This window comes from Pinus tabuliformis, chromosome 5_1, assembly GCF_031772625.1.
Source record: "Pinus tabuliformis cultivar Carrire ecotype Pingquan chromosome 5_1, CPIR1, whole genome shotgun sequence".
NCBI lineage: Eukaryota > Viridiplantae > Streptophyta > Pinopsida > Pinales > Pinaceae > Pinus > Pinus tabuliformis.
In genome coordinates, this window is record NC_142305.1 from 760556449 (window position 1) to 760574643 (window position 18195).

The following is an 18195-nucleotide window of genomic DNA, read 5'->3' on the forward strand; positions in this document are numbered from 1 at the left end:
AAGAAGCAGAATAGAGAAGCTCTTGAAGAACAAGAACATGAAGTGATCGAATTAAGGCAACAAGTGGAAGAAGGACGAAAAGCTGAAGAAAACATAAGGAAGCAGTATCTGGAAAAGGAAGAACAACATCAGGTTGAGGTAAATATCTTGAAAAGTAAATTAGAATAAAAGGATAAACTGTTATGATTTCAAGATAGTACTAAGATTTTGGATGACATTCTTGGTAGTCAAAGATCCCCTACTATCAAAACTAGTCTTGGCTTTTATGAATCAATTGAAGGTGAATCAAGCTCACAAGGTGAGGTAAGGAACTCTAATGAGAGTTCTGAAATGCTCAGCAAGGAGATGAGAGGACAACCTCATCAATAGCCAAGGAAATAAATTCCTCAAAGAAAATCCTTTACTCCTAACTATGGACGCAGTAGACGATTATTTCCTCCATTGAATAATGTTGAATGTTATGTATGTCATAATCTTGGACATGTTGCAGCCAGATGCAGAAGTAGAATGGTTCAAGACCATCACACAAGATCATCACATTCCAGGTACTTCAAAGGATATTGTTTTTCTTGCAATATGTTTGGCCACAAAGCAATTGATTGCAATAGAAGGAACATAAATCATGTAAGATGTTATGCATGTAACAAGTTTGGACATAAAGCAAGGGAATGCAGGAGCAAAATTCAAACTCCAAAGCAAGAGGATTATACATCATCACAACTCCAGGTATTGAAGAAGACAGAATTAGAGACAGAAAGGTGTGACATAACTCAGTTAGCTGACATAACAAACACAGGGGAAACTGAAAGTGAAGACCTTCAGTATTCCATTTTGCATACGCTGATATAATGAAGATAAGTCGCGTATATACGCGATCTAGAGGCTGCAGAGTTGCGTATATGGAGCTCAGAAGAAAAAGGCAGCAGAACAGACTCAGGAAATGGTTTGGTCATGGTATATGAAGGTTGGCATAGGCTCAGGGGGAGCATATACTTCAAATAATGCATTGTTGGCATTATGGTTAGAAGTCTTTGGTGATGAAGCTTATGAGGCTAAATGATACATCTTGCTATTTGATCAAAGGAATGATATTGCAGGTTTGGATGTTGATGCTTACGGTGCAGATCATATATGATGTATGACAGTGGCTAATGACTATCATGGTCTTGAATGGATTGTTGGTATTTGTTATAAACACCTTGCATGTGCTCAGGGGGAGCATGGATGGATTGGTACATCTTGGCATATACAAAGGTGAAGCCCAATCAGAGATTTCAATAGGTACTCAGGGGGAGTATGGACAACAGAGGGAGAGAACTTCTTGGTCTACCCTTTGCCCTTGATGTCAAAGGGGGAGAGTGACTTGGTGTGGTGGTTGCCATCAAGTCCAAAGGGGGAGATTGTTGGCATTATGATACAAGTGTTGTCCTTGATGGCAACTCACTCAGAGGTATGATACAGGTGATGGCAACTCAATCAGAGGACAGATCTTAGTACAGCAGGTCAAGAGAGAGATATACGCAGGTTAACCTTGATGAAAGCGTGTATACACATAGGTGAGAAGAACAAAAGGCACGTATGCATACACATGCAGGTTCACAGAAGGAAAGGCTCGTACATGTTGGAAAACTAAGTATTGGTATGTGGTATTTGGTCCATGGTATTTTGGTATTGGTCCATGGTATTTGGTCCGAAGTGTTGACCCCACGTATTGGGTCCAAGGTATTGGTTCTACATGGTTTTGGACCATGGTATTGAGAGAAGCCTAAACCTATATAAGGAGAAGATCATTAGGCCAAGGGAGGTGGAAGTAATGAGTGTCTGATGAAGTGTGGAGATCCAGTATGCTGGTTATGGGTTTGTGATGCTTGGCTCGATCTGAATCAAGTTGGAAATGGCAGCAAAGGTATAAGTAATTATCTTTAGATCTGTACGCGGGTTCTCTCTGGTGAAAGCACGTATACACGTGGTTTTGATATATTCAAATAGCGTATGCATTATGAGATTTGATGTTTCAAGTTGCTATTTGGTTCCAATGGTTGTTGCAGAGCTCTGGGCTCTGCTCTGTGTTTTGGTAACTTTGTTTCGATGACAGGGTTTCAGTGATTCAGTATTGGGTGATTTAGAGATTGATGATGTAGGTATAAGTTGATGATTGTATTGCAGTAGTGATTGTTTTGTATTTATGGATCCAATCTAAAAATTTATGAAACGTGGTCCCTGGAAGAAAAGATAAGGTTGTAGTCTTTTGTAGGCCAGCACCTACGTACTAGTACTGCAGCTAATACAAGAGCTAAGGGGGTTGTAGCTCCCTTCCAGGAGAGTCTGGAGAACGAGAGAAGGTTGTAGCCTTCTACAGGTCGAAGCCTGCGTACTGGTATAAGACTGCACCAGTACTATTGTAAAAAGAAGTTTCTTATTAAAGGAAGATAGAGACAAATTGCAGTAGGTGGTTTTCACCCACATTGGGTTTCCACCTTATATCATGGTGTTCATGTGTGCTCCTTATGTGTGATGATCTGTTCTGTTTTACTGCACCTGTTTACTGTTATTATGGTTAATAATGTTCTGATGCACTCATTGAAGATCAACTAACTGAATCATAAGTTTACTGGATATACGCTAGTTGCATTAAACACAGTTGTGTATATACGCGGGTATCCTTAACTGAAGTAGCATATATGAATCTTAATATGGAAATGAAAAGGTTTTATTGATTTGATAATACTGATTCACCCCCCCCCTCAGTATTATTTCCAACAATCCCAACCCACAACCACTAGATAACCTAAGAACCAATAAAAAAATCTAGATAGAGAACCCAATACATCATGGCTATCCAAGAGATGGCAAGGAAGGGCTTAAACCACTATTAATCCAGGAAAATCCCATGTAATTGACAACAAATAACCAAATATCTACATGCATATACCATGCATCCAAATCTCAATAAGGAAATCACACATGCAAAATGTTACCTACAATGTATCACTACTATTGTTGTTATTCCAATCTTCTTTTTTGTTACCCATCAAGTCCTTGCTTGTCATTTTTCTTGCTTTCTCCAAGTCCAAGTGAATGCTAGGATACTCCAAAAATGCTTTAAGTATGCAAGAGTGTATGAGTGTGTGAGAGTGTGGAAGGACAAAAACTAAAACTAAACCGACAAAAGTTATAATGACCAAAAGTTATGGACTATTTTTCTAATTCCTTTTTATCATTGATGTCTAGTCTCTTCCTTTCCTTTCTCATTTTTATTTCATTTTCCTTCATTTTCTCTCTATTTTCCCTTGCATGCATATTTGTGTCTCTTCATCTTCCTTTTCTCCTATTTTACTTTATTTCTCATAATTAAATGCCAATTATTGCCTCTTTTCCTTTGCTAATGCCTTTATCAATTTCTATAGCCATTAATAAACCACAAGTGATTCCACTATAATTTTTTCCCACCATTCAACTTGGAATACATGTTCCATGACCTTGGTTTTATTTTATTTACATGGAAAAGTAATCAGGGGTCATTACATCCTCCAATATATGCATTACTCTCCACCACCTCAACAACCACCTCATCAACCGATAAATATGGTTGGTCAACAACAAAAAGTATGCCCATGACAAAAACTGAGAGCAATTAATGTTCATGGTGATCAACATGACTTTCCAAAAAATCTAGAAAAATGGCTACCCAAGTTTGATCCCGAGTCAAAACTCCTTGAAGACTATATCAAGAATTTCATGTTGGCCCTTAACCTCGAAGGAGTTGATGAAGAGGATGTTTTATGTCAACTATTTCCCTATAAATTTCAGGGAGAGGCTTCAGTTTGGTACTTTTCCCTACAATCAAATAAAATTAAGGATTTGGACACTTTTGAAGACATTTTATTTATTTATTTTGGGGATGAAAAAACCTCATCCACTATCTTAGTTGAGTTATCTAGAATCAAAATGGGACCTAAAGATAAAATTAAAGACTTTAATCAAAGGTTCCTCAACTACTCAATAAGATGCATGATACATCTAAACATGGAGTAGACATTTAAATAGTTTTGTATACCTATTCTTTTCCTATGTCCATTTCCATGTTTGTTAAATGTGTTGCAAAGGCCACTCCCAATGAAACCATGTAGGAGGCTATAAAAGTTGAAAAATAAATCATTGGTATTGCGAAAAAGTCCTAAACTAAAGTTCTTAATACTTCTCAACCCACTAGGAAAGATCCTGCAAAAGAGGAAAAGAAAGACAAAGATGCTTTTGACATGGAAAGTTTACAAAAGGTCATGAAAACCCTAGCTAGTGAAATAGTCAATGTCAAAGAGAGACTAGTGAAAGTATCTACATCTAGGAAACAATTTGGACCCTTTTTCAAAAGGAACCCACAAGCAGCCCCTGGTGAGATTTTTGTTACTGAAACTGAGGAAATATATGCAGATGAAGAAGAATATGAAAAAAATAGAGAGGAATTAGATTTAAATTCATTTTGGGATATAAGGGGTACATTTGAAGAATTTTTAGATGTTTAAACAAGAAGTAAGAGTGATAAACAAACATCCACCCATCCTCAACAAAAGTATACTCCTACACGTCAAACATCTTCTTCAAATCAACCACCAAATGATGATAGAATAGCTCCAAAACTTTAATTTTCCCTGACAAAACTAAATTTGACATTTTGGAAGACATTAAAAAACTAGAGCTAACATAAGTCTATATGAATTAATAAAAATTAAATCTCTTAATAACATTTTATTGAAAGATTTAGGTGATGTTGATAAGTCTCGTCTTCATCCTGTTACAATATCCAAAAAGGGAAAAGACATTATTAACCAAAATGTTGTTTTTGATAGCTATCTTGATCCTATGATGATTGGAGATAGATCCAATTCACACACAACCCCCTTTCTCCTTTAAAATTTTCAACATGAATGTTCACAACTGCGTAGTTGATTCTGCAGCATCTTCTAACAACATGCCTTATTTAGTCTATTTAAAACTCAATGTTCAACCACATAAATCAACTATCCAAATTCCTCAATTAGATAAAGCAAAAGTTAAGGTCTTAGGAGAGTTACGAAATATCCTCATTAGGATCTCCTCCAACTCTAAAGTCCACCAGATCATAGATATCATAGTCGCTAACATTCCTGAACACTATTGTTTGATCTTGAGTTGAGAATAGCTACAACAAGTGAATGGGTATCTTGCTATTGATTTGTCTTATTTTTTGCTTCCTTTCAATGGTAAACCAAATCAAATTAGAGTAGACAAAGAGATACATATGAAATCCACTGCTACTAATTTTAGAGAAGAAAATGAACCAAGTGTCACACCCAATTCCATTGTGGGTAATTATTCCTTTGATTCTTTCTTTGGGGAATTTATTGCACAAATGTCTCTTTTCAAACAAGATTCTTGTCTCTCTGAAATTTTGAATTTCTCCAAGAGTGACTCATCCCATTGTGTTAATTTTGTAGATAGGAATGTAAATAATTTTGTAAATAAAACATTTTGGACTTTATACTTTAATGGATCAAAATCTAATGATGGAGTTGGTGTGGGTTGCATTCTTGCAAGCTGTGATGGTGAAAAGACTATGTTAACTTGCAGATTAGAGTTTGATTGTACTAACAACATAGCTGAGTATGAAATATTAGTACAAGCTCTCAAAATAGCGATTAGTACGAATGTGCAGGATATTAAAGTGTATGGTGATTCAAAGATTGTAATTAAACAAGTCAAAAATGTTATTCACTGTGTCTCCAACAATTTGAAAAATTACTAATGTTTAGTACAATATCTAATCTATAATTTTTCTTCATTCAATATCACTACTATTTAAAAATTACAAATTCATTTGGATTTGCATCTGCTACTGGTAGCTTTACAACGAGATCTGCATCCACCACTCCTGCTGGTGAATCAATGGGTTCTGGCACGAGATCTAAATCTCGATCTTGAACTGCGGCTACCCCTATCGCTGATGGCATGGTGGATATGCAATGGGATCCGCGGGATCAAAGAGAAACGATCAATCAGATCATTCCCCAGCACAACCTACATGATCAGTCGAACCTATACATCGGTAGGATAGGAAAGATAGGGGCGGTAATACAGAACAGGAAAGGCAGTGACCGGAACTAGTGTTGATTTGTTAGCTAATGCTACCTCAAAATTGATTCATCCCAAAGATTTTAACCCTAATAGGTTTTCAATAGAATTTATTTTCGTACCCTATGTCCCAAAAATGTCACCAATCTATGAGTGTTTAAACATGCTAATGACATTATTAAATTTCTTACTTTTGAAGGCATATATGAAAAGCATGTCATCGATGAACAATCCCATGATCTCAAAATCAATAAATATTTCAATGGTGATAATCTTCCATATGAAAATTGTATTCCCAAATATGTAGTTAAATTAGAAGAAGTTTATGATCTTCAATATAGGTTCAAGAAACCTGTGAATGCAAAAACCAATAGTCCTACCATGAAATTTGAAATTGTTATTTTAGGTATAGATCAAAATCCACAAAATATCAATATTGGGTTAGGATGTCCACCTTTAAAGATTCACTTTAATCAATCTCCTTAAACAACATAAAGATGTTTTTGCATGGTCATACAATGATTTAAAAAGTTTTGATACATCCATTATCCAACACACAATACCAATTATACTGCAATCAAAACATGTCGAACAAACGTTATGTAAAGTCCATATGAATCTTAAGCCCCAAATCAAGGTCGAGCTAAATAATTTATTGAAATCCAAAATCATATTCCTTGTGCGAAACTCTAAATGGGTTTCTAAATTAGTTCCCATTAGGAAGAAGAATGGTGTGATACAATTATGTATTGATTTCATAAACCTGAATAAGGCTTCCAAAAATGACAACTTCCCACTTCATCTTATGGAACAAATTCTTCAAGTCACGTCTCGATCTGAGATGCTACCTTTTCCTAATTGATTTTTCGGTTAAAACCAAATCCTAGTTCACCCAAACGATAGGATCAAAACTACATTCGGAACTAAATGGGTCACATACGGATATCAAAAGATGCCTTTTGGGCTCATTAATCTGGGTGCAACTTTCTAAAGGGAAATAGACATAGCTTTTAGGGGGTTGATAAACAAATTTGTTGTGCTTTACTTGGATGATATCACCATCTGTTACACAAAATATTGTCACCATGACTTTTTGCAGTCAGTGTGAGTCTATCACCACTCATGTTATCCTCCGTTGCAAGTCTTAAACCTCAACTCTTCATGTCAAGCCTTAAAAATGAGAGAAAGTATTTGAAAATCTCTAAAACTCTGGTTCTGCACTTTCTCTTAGCATTACCTGCGGTCCCGCACCTTTTGGTCATGTTACCTGCGGACCTACCCGCTCTGTCTCTAAAGGAATGGGTGCGGACCCCTGTAAAAGTCAAAAAGGCACAAGTTTATTATTAAAAACTCACTTTGGCTTAATTCTGGATGCTTCTAGAAGGAATCTTGAGGTGGCAAGTTCACTCCTAGGTGGTTCATGCATCCCATAACTAAATGAGCTAACCCCTTGATGAGAGGACCTTATCCCTTTGAAGGTGGACCTGGTAACTTCCTTCCTCTGCACTATAAAATAAGGCATTGGGCTGGTTGCTAGGGAGGTTGAAAGCTGAATATTTTTAAGGGTAAATGCTGTTGAAATTTAGACTTCCTAATTGAGCTTGAGAGGAGAGATTACATACCTTTTGAACTCTTTGGGAAGAGAGTGAAACTTGTCAAAGTAGAGGAGATTCTTGCTGGACCCTGGGAGGAGCTTGTACAACATCAAGGCACCAAGGTTGTAAAGTTCTTCTTTGTTTAAAGTTAATACAATCAGATTCATTTTTCTCAATAAATTTGCTTCTATGGTTTATTTCATGAATTCCTTGATCATCATGATAAATATGGTTTATTATATTGGCCATGCAGGTGTTATTTGATGTGTGTCTGTTTGTGTTTGTAGTTTCTTTAAAAGGGAGCTCATTTGGACGAACGGAGCATGGCTTCCACAAACTAGCATTGGACTTGAGGTAGGGTCTAAAACATCTATTGGCTTTTATTTATAAATCGCAATATTTAGAGAAAGATAGGATTTGTTTGTCTTGCTTGTCACTAGATATCAGTAGATACTAGGGAGATCGGTCTTGTCCGCAAGAACGATTTATCCGGCCGACAAAATGGCGACTCCGCTGGGGACTTGAATTTTGGTTTTATTGCCTTTCCTTTTACTTTGACTTGAGAAACTTTTTCTTGTTTCTGTTTTTTTGCCTGATGTGTGTGGGATTGGGTAGTTTTTAGGATCTGGAGTATATTTTGTTTTTTCTGAAATTTTGAAGAGGACCGCATGTTCTGTTTGTAACACAGTGTGGACATCCCCGCACTGTTGCTTTACTACACAGAGCGATACCGCATCTGGTTATACCGGAAGCCTGTGGACCCTGTCAAACTTTTTGAAAAACCTAAATTGTTTTTTTCCAGTTAAGTTTAGTTTTTATTTTCATTTTTTAGCCTCTACCCAGATCTGCATGTGTTCTGTCAAAAATCCTTGTTTATGAGTTTCTTTCAGCAAATTCTTGATTTGCACTTGATTGTTTCTTAGATTACATTAGAATCGTCTTGTGTTTGAGAATTCCCTTGCATAGATCACATTTGCATAATTAGAATTCTCATTTTTAGAATATGAATGAAAAATGTGCATAGATTACATTTGCATACTTTTACAGTGAATTGTGCATAGATTACAATTGCATAGTTTACATTCTGAAAAATCAATCGTAGATTTAGATCATCTTTCTTTGATTTGAATTTACATATTTTTATGCTTGTTTTTAATACACAAAAATAAAAATAAAAATTGTTTTGGATTGATTTGCATTAGTTTTTCTTGATGAAATTAGTGCATTAGGGAATTTGTTTTATTTTCTCTTAGTGATCAATTTTTTGCATTGTTGGAATTGAATGGAAACTCTCTCCTTACTTTAGTTAGGATTCATCGAATTGAAAAGATTACATTATCATATTCGATTGCATTCAGTTTTGGGTCGGGTCATAACACCATTGCTTTCATATCCATTTACCCTTTTGAGTAATAACAACCTAAATAACACAACACTTAATTAAATTCATCTAGTAATTTTTACATTTTTAGGGCTCTTTCCACCCATCTAGCTTAGGCTAGTGTCTTGGAATAGGTTTTAGTTAACTCTCCAAGACAGTAAAACAAACAAGTAGTCGATCTTGTGGTAGGAAAGAAATTCCAATTGTTACATATATGCTTTGGGAAGCTCCTCTTAAAGGAGGCAAGCACGAGATCATATCTGAACCAATGAGGTAATCAATCCTTCCTCATTGGGAACGATAGCAGATATACACATATTAAAAACGGTAAACCTTGGATTATGTCAAGGAGCCTTCAAGGGGATTGAGCTTTGTTACTCTGCCCTTGCGTGTGTATCGGATCGTAGACTGTTCCCCCATGTATATTTGTTTCTGTTGGTAACCTTAGTGGCCATAATCTATAGGATTTTTTCCTAAGGTGACGGTGGAGGGAAGATCCCACTATACCTAGAGCAGATGTCGACTAGACTCACTTGGACTCTCTGGGGGTTATCTTCACTCGAGATGGTTTTGTGAAGAAACTTGTGCCAGTCTGTTTCATTAAGCAAGTTGTCGGGCTAACTGTTCTAACCGCCCTTTCTGTATTGAATTCTGCGATGTTGGATTTCATCACCAACTAGTGTTTTTAGTATGGAAAGTTACTGTTTGTGTGTGGTTTGACTCCTAGATTTGATAGCGCGTGTTAATTTGTTTGTTTTTACTTTTAGAGACCATAGGTGTGAATTGTGAATTTTAATTGTTAGGTGTGAATTGTGAATTGTTAATTTTAGTTTTAAATTGTTAATAAAATTCACTGAAGTTGAATATAATGGCAACTGTTCCGGAATTTACCAACCAAGGAACCCCTCTTAACGAGAATCCTAGTACTTTTCCTTTCTTTGGAAATGTTGGTCCTCCTTATATGGCTACTTTGTCATTACCTGGATTTACAATAGGTTTACCGATATGGTTATTTTCAACTTCGTTGGCCCCAAATACTCCAATTGTTCCACCTCAACCGAATGCTTCACCTCAACATAGTTCACCATCTCAACATCACCAACCTTCTGTTGACCCTTTACCTTCTTCGCCTAATTTTTCTTCCTCCATTTCTTCCTCTTCGCTTGGTAAAAGCCTTGATGTTAGTAACCAGGTGGCTAAGAAGAAGAAGAAAGGGAAGAAGAAGAAGAAGAAGAAGTAAGATAAGAGAGAAGTCAACCAACCAACCATGGCTGTAAGTGTTAGTTGTGTTGAGGAAACCTCCAACATGCATCGTAAACCCAAATACCCTTGTAGGCTTTGTAAGGGTGACCAATTCCTTATCAATTATCCTGGTATTCCAAAGGTCTTGGAAGTATGATCAGAGAAATCTCATCAACTTTCCATTGATCCATCAACCAGTGATAGTCAGGTTCCTGGGAAAAAGGGTAAAGTTAGGTTTCCTTGTAAGTTATGCAAAGGGAGTCATCAAACTCACATTTTCCCTCACATGAATGAAGCCTCAAAATTGTTGGAAAACCTTACTGTTCCACACCCAGAATTTCCAACTAGTTACCGTAAACTTTCTCCCAACCTACCGTCAATTGACGGAGTGATTGATCTAATTTCAAGTACAGTCGATCCCACTCTTCCATTGGAGAGTGAAACTCATATCACTCAGGTTGATAATCCATTAGTTGATCAAGTGGTCGATTCAATTTCACATTCGGTCGATCCCACTCTCCCTTTGGAGAGTGAAATTCATACCACTCAGGTTCTTCTTGTTACATCAGATTCTTCTACGCCGGGAGTCATTTCACCTATTTCTACAAAACCCCCTCCAAGTACTGAGGTCTTTTCCTTTGATTAGAATAGATTGAGAGAACCTCGTCTTCCTTCCTCCATCCCTTTCCAAATCATTGTCAAGGCTGGTGGTAGGGACATACACCGCACACAGGTAGATGAAGGTGCTTCTGTTAGTATTTTATCCTCAACTGCTTGGAAAGCTTTGGGTTCCCCTCAGCTTGTGCCTATTACGCAGAATCTGAAAGCTTTTAACAGAACCATTAGTGAACCTTTAGGGATCCTTCCTAAGTTTTCTATTACCTTGGAAGGTAAAACTGTCTGTATTGATCTTATGGTAGTTCAAGGTCCCTTGGATTTCAATTTACTCCTTGGGCGAGACTATGTTTATGCAATGAAAGTTGTCATATCGACACTCTTTCGCGTGATGTCTTTCCCTCACAATGGAAATATTGTGATTGTAGACCAGCTTTCGTTCCCTAGTCTTGTTTCAACTACCAATAATATGACACCCCTAAATGTTCCTGATTCTAAAGTGGTATCTACCCCGCCACGGGTTAATTATGTGGCAACTGTCCCATGTTTTCAGTTACTGATGTATGTGAGCCTCTCACTGTTTGCTCATCTTCCTTTGATTTAGATCCGATAATTGACATGGAAAACTCTATGGGATTACTTGAACACGATGTTCTTATCCCTTTTGAGTCCCTTGACATGTGTTCCTTCCAGAGAACTATTCTTCCTTCGGATGAAGACCTCTTAGAAGCCATGATCAAGGTGTGTCCATTGACATGTCTTTCTTCCAGTTGGAAGCCATGATTACTTGGTTCGAGGAAAGTTATTTTCCTGTGTCAACCTTGTTAAAAAATGAATCAGTGAGTCAGAGGATAGTTCCTGTTACTGAGTCAACCTCATTAAAAAATGAATCAGGTATGAGGACAGTTCTTTTCCTGTGTCAACCTCGTTAAAAAATGAATCAATTGATCAGAGGATAGTTCCTGTTACTGAGTCAACCTCGCTAAAAAATGAATTAGGTATGAGGATAGTTCTTTTCCTGTGTCAACCTCGTTAAAAATTGAATCAGTTGGTCAGAGGATAGTTCCTGTTACTGAGTCAACCTCGTTAAAAAATGAATCAGGTATGAGGACAATTCTTTTCCTGTGTCAACCTCGTTAAAAAATGAATCAGTTGATCAGAGGATAGTTCCTGTTGCTGAGTCAACCTCGCTAAAAAATGAATCAGGTATGAGGATAGTTCTTTTCCTGTGTCAACCTCGTTAAAAAATGAATCGGTTAGTTAGAGGATAGCTCCTGTTACTGAGTCAACCTCGTTAAAAAATGAATCAGGTATGAGGACAGTTCTTTTCCTGTGTCAACCTCATTTAAAAAAAATGAATCAGTAGGTTATATAAGTAGATTGTAGAGAGTAGACATGAGGATAGTTTGTTCCTGGCTCAACCTCATTAAAAAAAAATGAAACTAGGAATCATGAGCATAGTTCCTTGTCTTGTGTCAAGCTCGTTCAAAAATGAATCAAGGTTTTAGAGCATAGTTCCTTATATAGGTAGATTGTAGAGAGTAGACTTGAGCATAGTTCCTTGTCTTGTGTCAAGCTCATTAAGAAATGAATCAAGGATTTTAGAGCTTAACTTTCCTTGTCTTGTGTCAAGCTCGTTAATAAATGAATCAAGGATTTTAGAGCATAGTTCCTTGTCTTGTGTCAAGCTCGTTAAAAAATGAATCAAGGATTTTAGAGCATAGTTCCTTGTTAGGTAGATTGTAGAGAGTAGACTTGAGCATAGTTCCTTGTCTTGTGTCAAGCTCATTTAAAAAATGAATCAAGGATTTTATTAGCATAGTTCTTTGTCTTGTGTCAAGCTCGTTAAAAAATAAAACAAGGAGTCATGAACATAGTTCCTTATCTTGTGTCAAGCTCATTTAAAAAATGAAACAAGGGTTTTGAGGATAGTTCTTTTCCTGTGTCAACCTCATTAAAAAAAGAAACAACTCCCTGTCTTTCCAAAATCTCGAAAGTGAACCTTCATTCCATTCACCTCGTTGAATGCAATGAAGCTTGGGTGGCATGTACCTCGTTTTGCGTCGTTATGCTGGGGGCATGCGAACTTACAACAAGCATAGTTTTTCATTTCAAGCTTGTGTAAACATGAAACTGAATCCAAGCAGAGTTCTTTATGGTTCAAGCTTGTGTAAAAATGAACCTACACCCGATTTACATCTAGTGATTGTTGTTTTTATCCGCTAAATTCTGCTAGATGAGCCCTGGTTGTTTTCATTCCATCGCCACCATCTCTTTGGCTGATCATATGCTTTCACTTAGTTGTTTACCCTTCCTGAGGGACCGCATCTATGAGTGGTTTTGTTAGCCAGCATCTTATCCATTACATGTTTTGAGAAGTTCCTCCATTATCGGAACCAATTGCTACCCTTTATACCACTCATTCCTCTAGGACGAGTCCTCTTTAAGCTCTTTTCTGACTCCTAAAATATGAAAAGATTGCTGAGTTTTTCCTTTTAAGCTCATTAAAACAGAATTAAAAAGACGGTCCACTTACAACTCTTTTCTGACCGTATAAACATGAAAATATTTCCGGATTTTTGTCGTTTCAAATTCGATATTGGTTATAAAACGACGTGTCATTGATCTTTTTTTCACCTTTTTGGATCAGAGACACTAATTATGAAAAGTACTCCTTGATCGTAATGGTCAAGCCGTTCTCTCAAGTATTATTTTATACTTTTTTGGGCTTGGGAGACACAAATTTATGAAAAAGGACAACCATGGAGTTTTCTTAAGTTTTTCTTCTGACTCCCTAAAATTGAAAAACGCCGAGTTTCTCCTATACTGGACTCGTTAAAATTTAACAGTAAAGGACCTGTTCAATTACAAATAGGAACGGACCACTCCTTCTTAGGGTTCAAATTTAAACTAAGTTGGACTCATCCGAAGGATAAGATTATAATCAAGCAAATGTTATCCTCCTCAAGCTTGTCAAAAAATAAAGAGGTACTTGCCAGAAATGGTGGGGGACAAAAGAGAAAAATGAACTTGTTTGTCATACTTTGTGTCTCAGAAAAACATTTAACCTCTCTTGAACACGACACTTTTTGTTCACCTGGGTTGGGAAATCCTTTGCGTAACAGTTAATCAAACCATATTGAAAGTCTTCAGCCGGTTTTTGGGTATTAGCTTTGGGTCAATTGTCACCAAACCATCTACAGTGTCATTATTTGTTCAAGAGGTCAGTGCAAATAAAGCATTCATCTGCAAAATCTCTGTCATCCATCTTGACCATCCCTGAGTCAGTCCTTGCAACTATATTTCTTCAAACTTGATCTATAATTCTGTGTTGTGGGCTTGCCTACGACGGATCGCTTTCTATCAACTTCAGCTCATTATCTAGAAAGATGATCTAGAAAGCGTCAGTACCTTGGGATTTGCATGCCTCAATGGCAGGTTTCTCACCTTCAATGATAGGTTGCATCATTGACCTTCGATCAGAGGATTTCGTGACATGTTCGACATCAACACATCTATTCACATTTCATGGATTGTACTGAGTACTTTGAGAGCCATTGACATTACTGGTGGTTTCTCTCACACTTGTTAACAGTTTACATCAATGACTGGTAATCAAGTGGTTTCTACCATGTTCGACTTCGACACATTCATTCACATGGATAGAATCGTACTATTTCGGGAAGTAGAAATCAAGACCCTGGATCTAGTTTCCACCATCCAGGCTGCGAGGAATTTTGTTATTCATTATATGGTGGACTATTCATAAACAGATGGATGTGCCCATACTGTGTCTACATGTGTCTATACTTGTGATGTATTACAAGATCATTCCTATATTAGAGCAGTTTAGTTAGTTTTCTAGTCAGTTTTGATCTGAGTATGGGAATGCCTACTTCAGTGATGATATGGTCTCATATATATATTTTGTATTGAATGTTTTTACAGGTTCCAACCAGGCTCTCCACAAGATGATCCTCAAAATGATAAAGTACTTCACTCTTCTTAGATGACAAATACTATCTATTAAAGACTTCGTACTTTAGGGGGCAATCTGTTACACAAAATATTGTCACCATGACCTTTTGCAGTCAGTGTGAGTCTATCACCACTCATACTGTCCTCCTTTGCAAGTCTTAAACCTCAGCTCTTCATGTCAAGCCTTAAAAATGAGAGAAAGTCTTTGAAAATCTCTAAAACTCTAGTTCCGCACTTTCTCTTAGCATTACCTGTGGTCCCACACCTCTTGGTCATGTTACCTGCGGACCTGCCTGCTTTGTCTCTAAAGAAATGGGTGTGGACCCCTGTAAAATTCAAAAAGGCGCAAGTTTATTATTAAAAACTCACTTTGGGTAAATTGTGGATGCTTCTAGAAGGAATCTTGAGGTGGCAAGTTCGCTCGTAGGTGGTTCCTGCATCCCATAACTAAAGGAGCTAACCCCTTGATGAGATGAGCTTATCCCTTTGAAGGAGGACTCTATCCCTTTGAAGGTGGGCCTGGTAACTTCCTTCCTCTGCACTATAAAATGAGGCATTGGGTTGGTTGCTAGGGAGGTTGAAAGTTGAATATTTTTAAGGGTAAATGCTGTTGGAATTTAGACTTCCTAATTGAGCTTGAGAGAAGAGATTACGTACCTTTTGATCTCTTTGGGAAGAGAGTGAAACTTGTCAAAGTAGAGGAGATTCTTGCTGGACCCTGGGAGGAGCTTGTACAGCATCAAGGCACCAAGGTTGTCAAGTTCTTCTTTGTTTAAAGTTAATACAATCAGATTCATTTTTCTCAATAAATTGTCTTCTATGGTTTATTTCATGGATTGCTTGATCATCATGATAAATATGTTTTATTATATTGGCTATGCAGGTGTTATTTGATGTGTGCCTATTTATGTTTGCAGGTTCTTTAAAAGGGGGCTCATTTGGACGAATGGAGCGTGGCTTCCACAAACTGGCATTGGACTTGAGGTAGGGTCTAAAACATCTATTGGCTTTTATTTATAAATCGCAATATTTAGAGAAAGATAGGATTTGTTTGTCTTGCTTGTCGCTAGATATCAGTATATACTAGGGAGATCGGTCTTGTCCGCAAGAACTATTTATCCGGCCGACACCACCTATTCAAAGAAACCATATCATCATTTGCATCACTTGAAACAATTTTTTGAAAGATGTTAAAGATATGGAATCTCATTGAATCTGAAAATATCATTCTTTGCGCTCATTGAAGGTAAATTACTAAGATTCATTGTGTCAAAAGAGGGTATTTCAATTGATCCTGATAGAGTTGAAACAATATCTAACATTCCACTACCTAATAACAAAATATATATGCAAGCATTTCTTGGTCAAATCAAATTCATTAGGAGATTTGTTCCTAATTTCATTGAATTTGTCCTACCTCTCTAGAACTTGATTAAGAAAAACAACACATTTAAGTGGAGTAGTTCTGAAAATAATGCTTTTAATTCTATTATGCAAGCTATCATAGATGCTCCAGCTTTACTACCTATAAATTATGATGAAGAATTCATCTTATGCACTTTCATATCTAATCTATCATATGCATTCGTATTAACATAAAGAAACAATACAAATGTTGAAGTACCACTTGATTTTCACAGTTCTAGTTTTCAAGGAGAAGAACTCAATTACTTTGACGTTGATAAACAAGCCTACGTTGTATTCAAAACCATTAAAAATTTTAGACCTTTCTTAATTAAATCTCATACTAAAGTCATTTTTCCATTTTCTTCAGTTCAAAATTTGTTGGTACAAAAGGATATTGAAGGAAAAAGGCCCAACTAGGTTACTTCTCTTCAAGAATATGATCTTGAAATCAAACTTGCAAAAATAATGTGTGGTCAAGGATTATGCAAATCAATGAGTCAAACTATTGATTCTAACTCCAATGATGTGTTTGATGAACAGGAAGCGTAGGAAATACAACAGGTAATTTCAAACCCCAATTCACAATATGTTGATTTGATATATTATTTAACTCATGGTACTTCACCTTCACATTTAGATACTAAAAAAAAGTGTGCTTTGAGACTAAAAGCTAATAAGTATAAACTCATTAATGGTGTTTTGTTTCTAAAGAATTAAGATTTTTCTTTTCTTCGTTGCTTAGAAAAATCAGACGCTGACAACGTTTTACAAGAACTTCATAATGGAATGGTTGGAGGTCACGTTGGAGGTGACAACAGTACACACAAAATTTTGCATGCAGGTTACTACTGACCAAATTTGTTCAAACATGCTCATGCTTACATATGAAAATGCAAAATTTTTCAAACATTAGCAGGAAGAATCAGAAGACTAGCACTCACATTACAACTAGTGATCATCGATTAACCATATGAACAATGGGGACTCAACGTCATTGGTGAGATCAATCCAAACTCATTTAATAAACAAAAATTTATTCTTATAGCAACTAATTTCTTTACAAAATGGGTGGAAGTTATACCTTTGAAAATTGTTACATCTGATCAAGTTATTTCATTTATTGAAGATAACATTATTAATAGGTTTGGTCTTCCTAACAATTTTCATGTTGATAATGCCACTTACTTTTCTTCTGCTCCACTTACATTATTTACAGTTCAAAAGGGCATCAAACTTAAATATTCTGCTAACTATGACCCTCACAGTAATGGTCTTGCAAGGTCAGCTAACAAGAACCTTTTAAAAATCATTGAGAAAACTATTGATGACAATCAAAATAATTGGCATAAATCTCTTATTAACGCCTTATAGGCTAACACGATAACACATAAAACCTTGATAGGAACTTCTCCCTATTTCTTGGTTTAAGGTAAAGAAGTTGTATTACCTCCAAACGTTACTTTTCCATCAATATCCTTAGTTCAATCTATCCAAGAAAAACATTGTTCTAGTTTACAACATAAACAAGCTCAAATATTTAAACTAGGAGAAGTTATAAATAAAGCTAATAAAACCTTCATTAATCATCAAAAAGTTGTCAAACAGTGGTTCGATAGTCATTTTATAAGTGAAAAAACTTTTGGTGTTGGAGACTTAGTCCTGAAATGGGACAAAGCCCATGAAGAAAAAGGTAAACACATAAAATTCCGAAATTTGTGGCACCAAGAATAGAGGGGATAGAGGAAAACTTACGAGTAAATGGGGAAATCCTTAAAAGGTGCTTTTCTTGAAGTTGGGAAATAACTTTGTAAATATGTAAATAACCATCTGTAAATTCCTTTTGAAAGTTGTTTTAGTTACAATATTAGT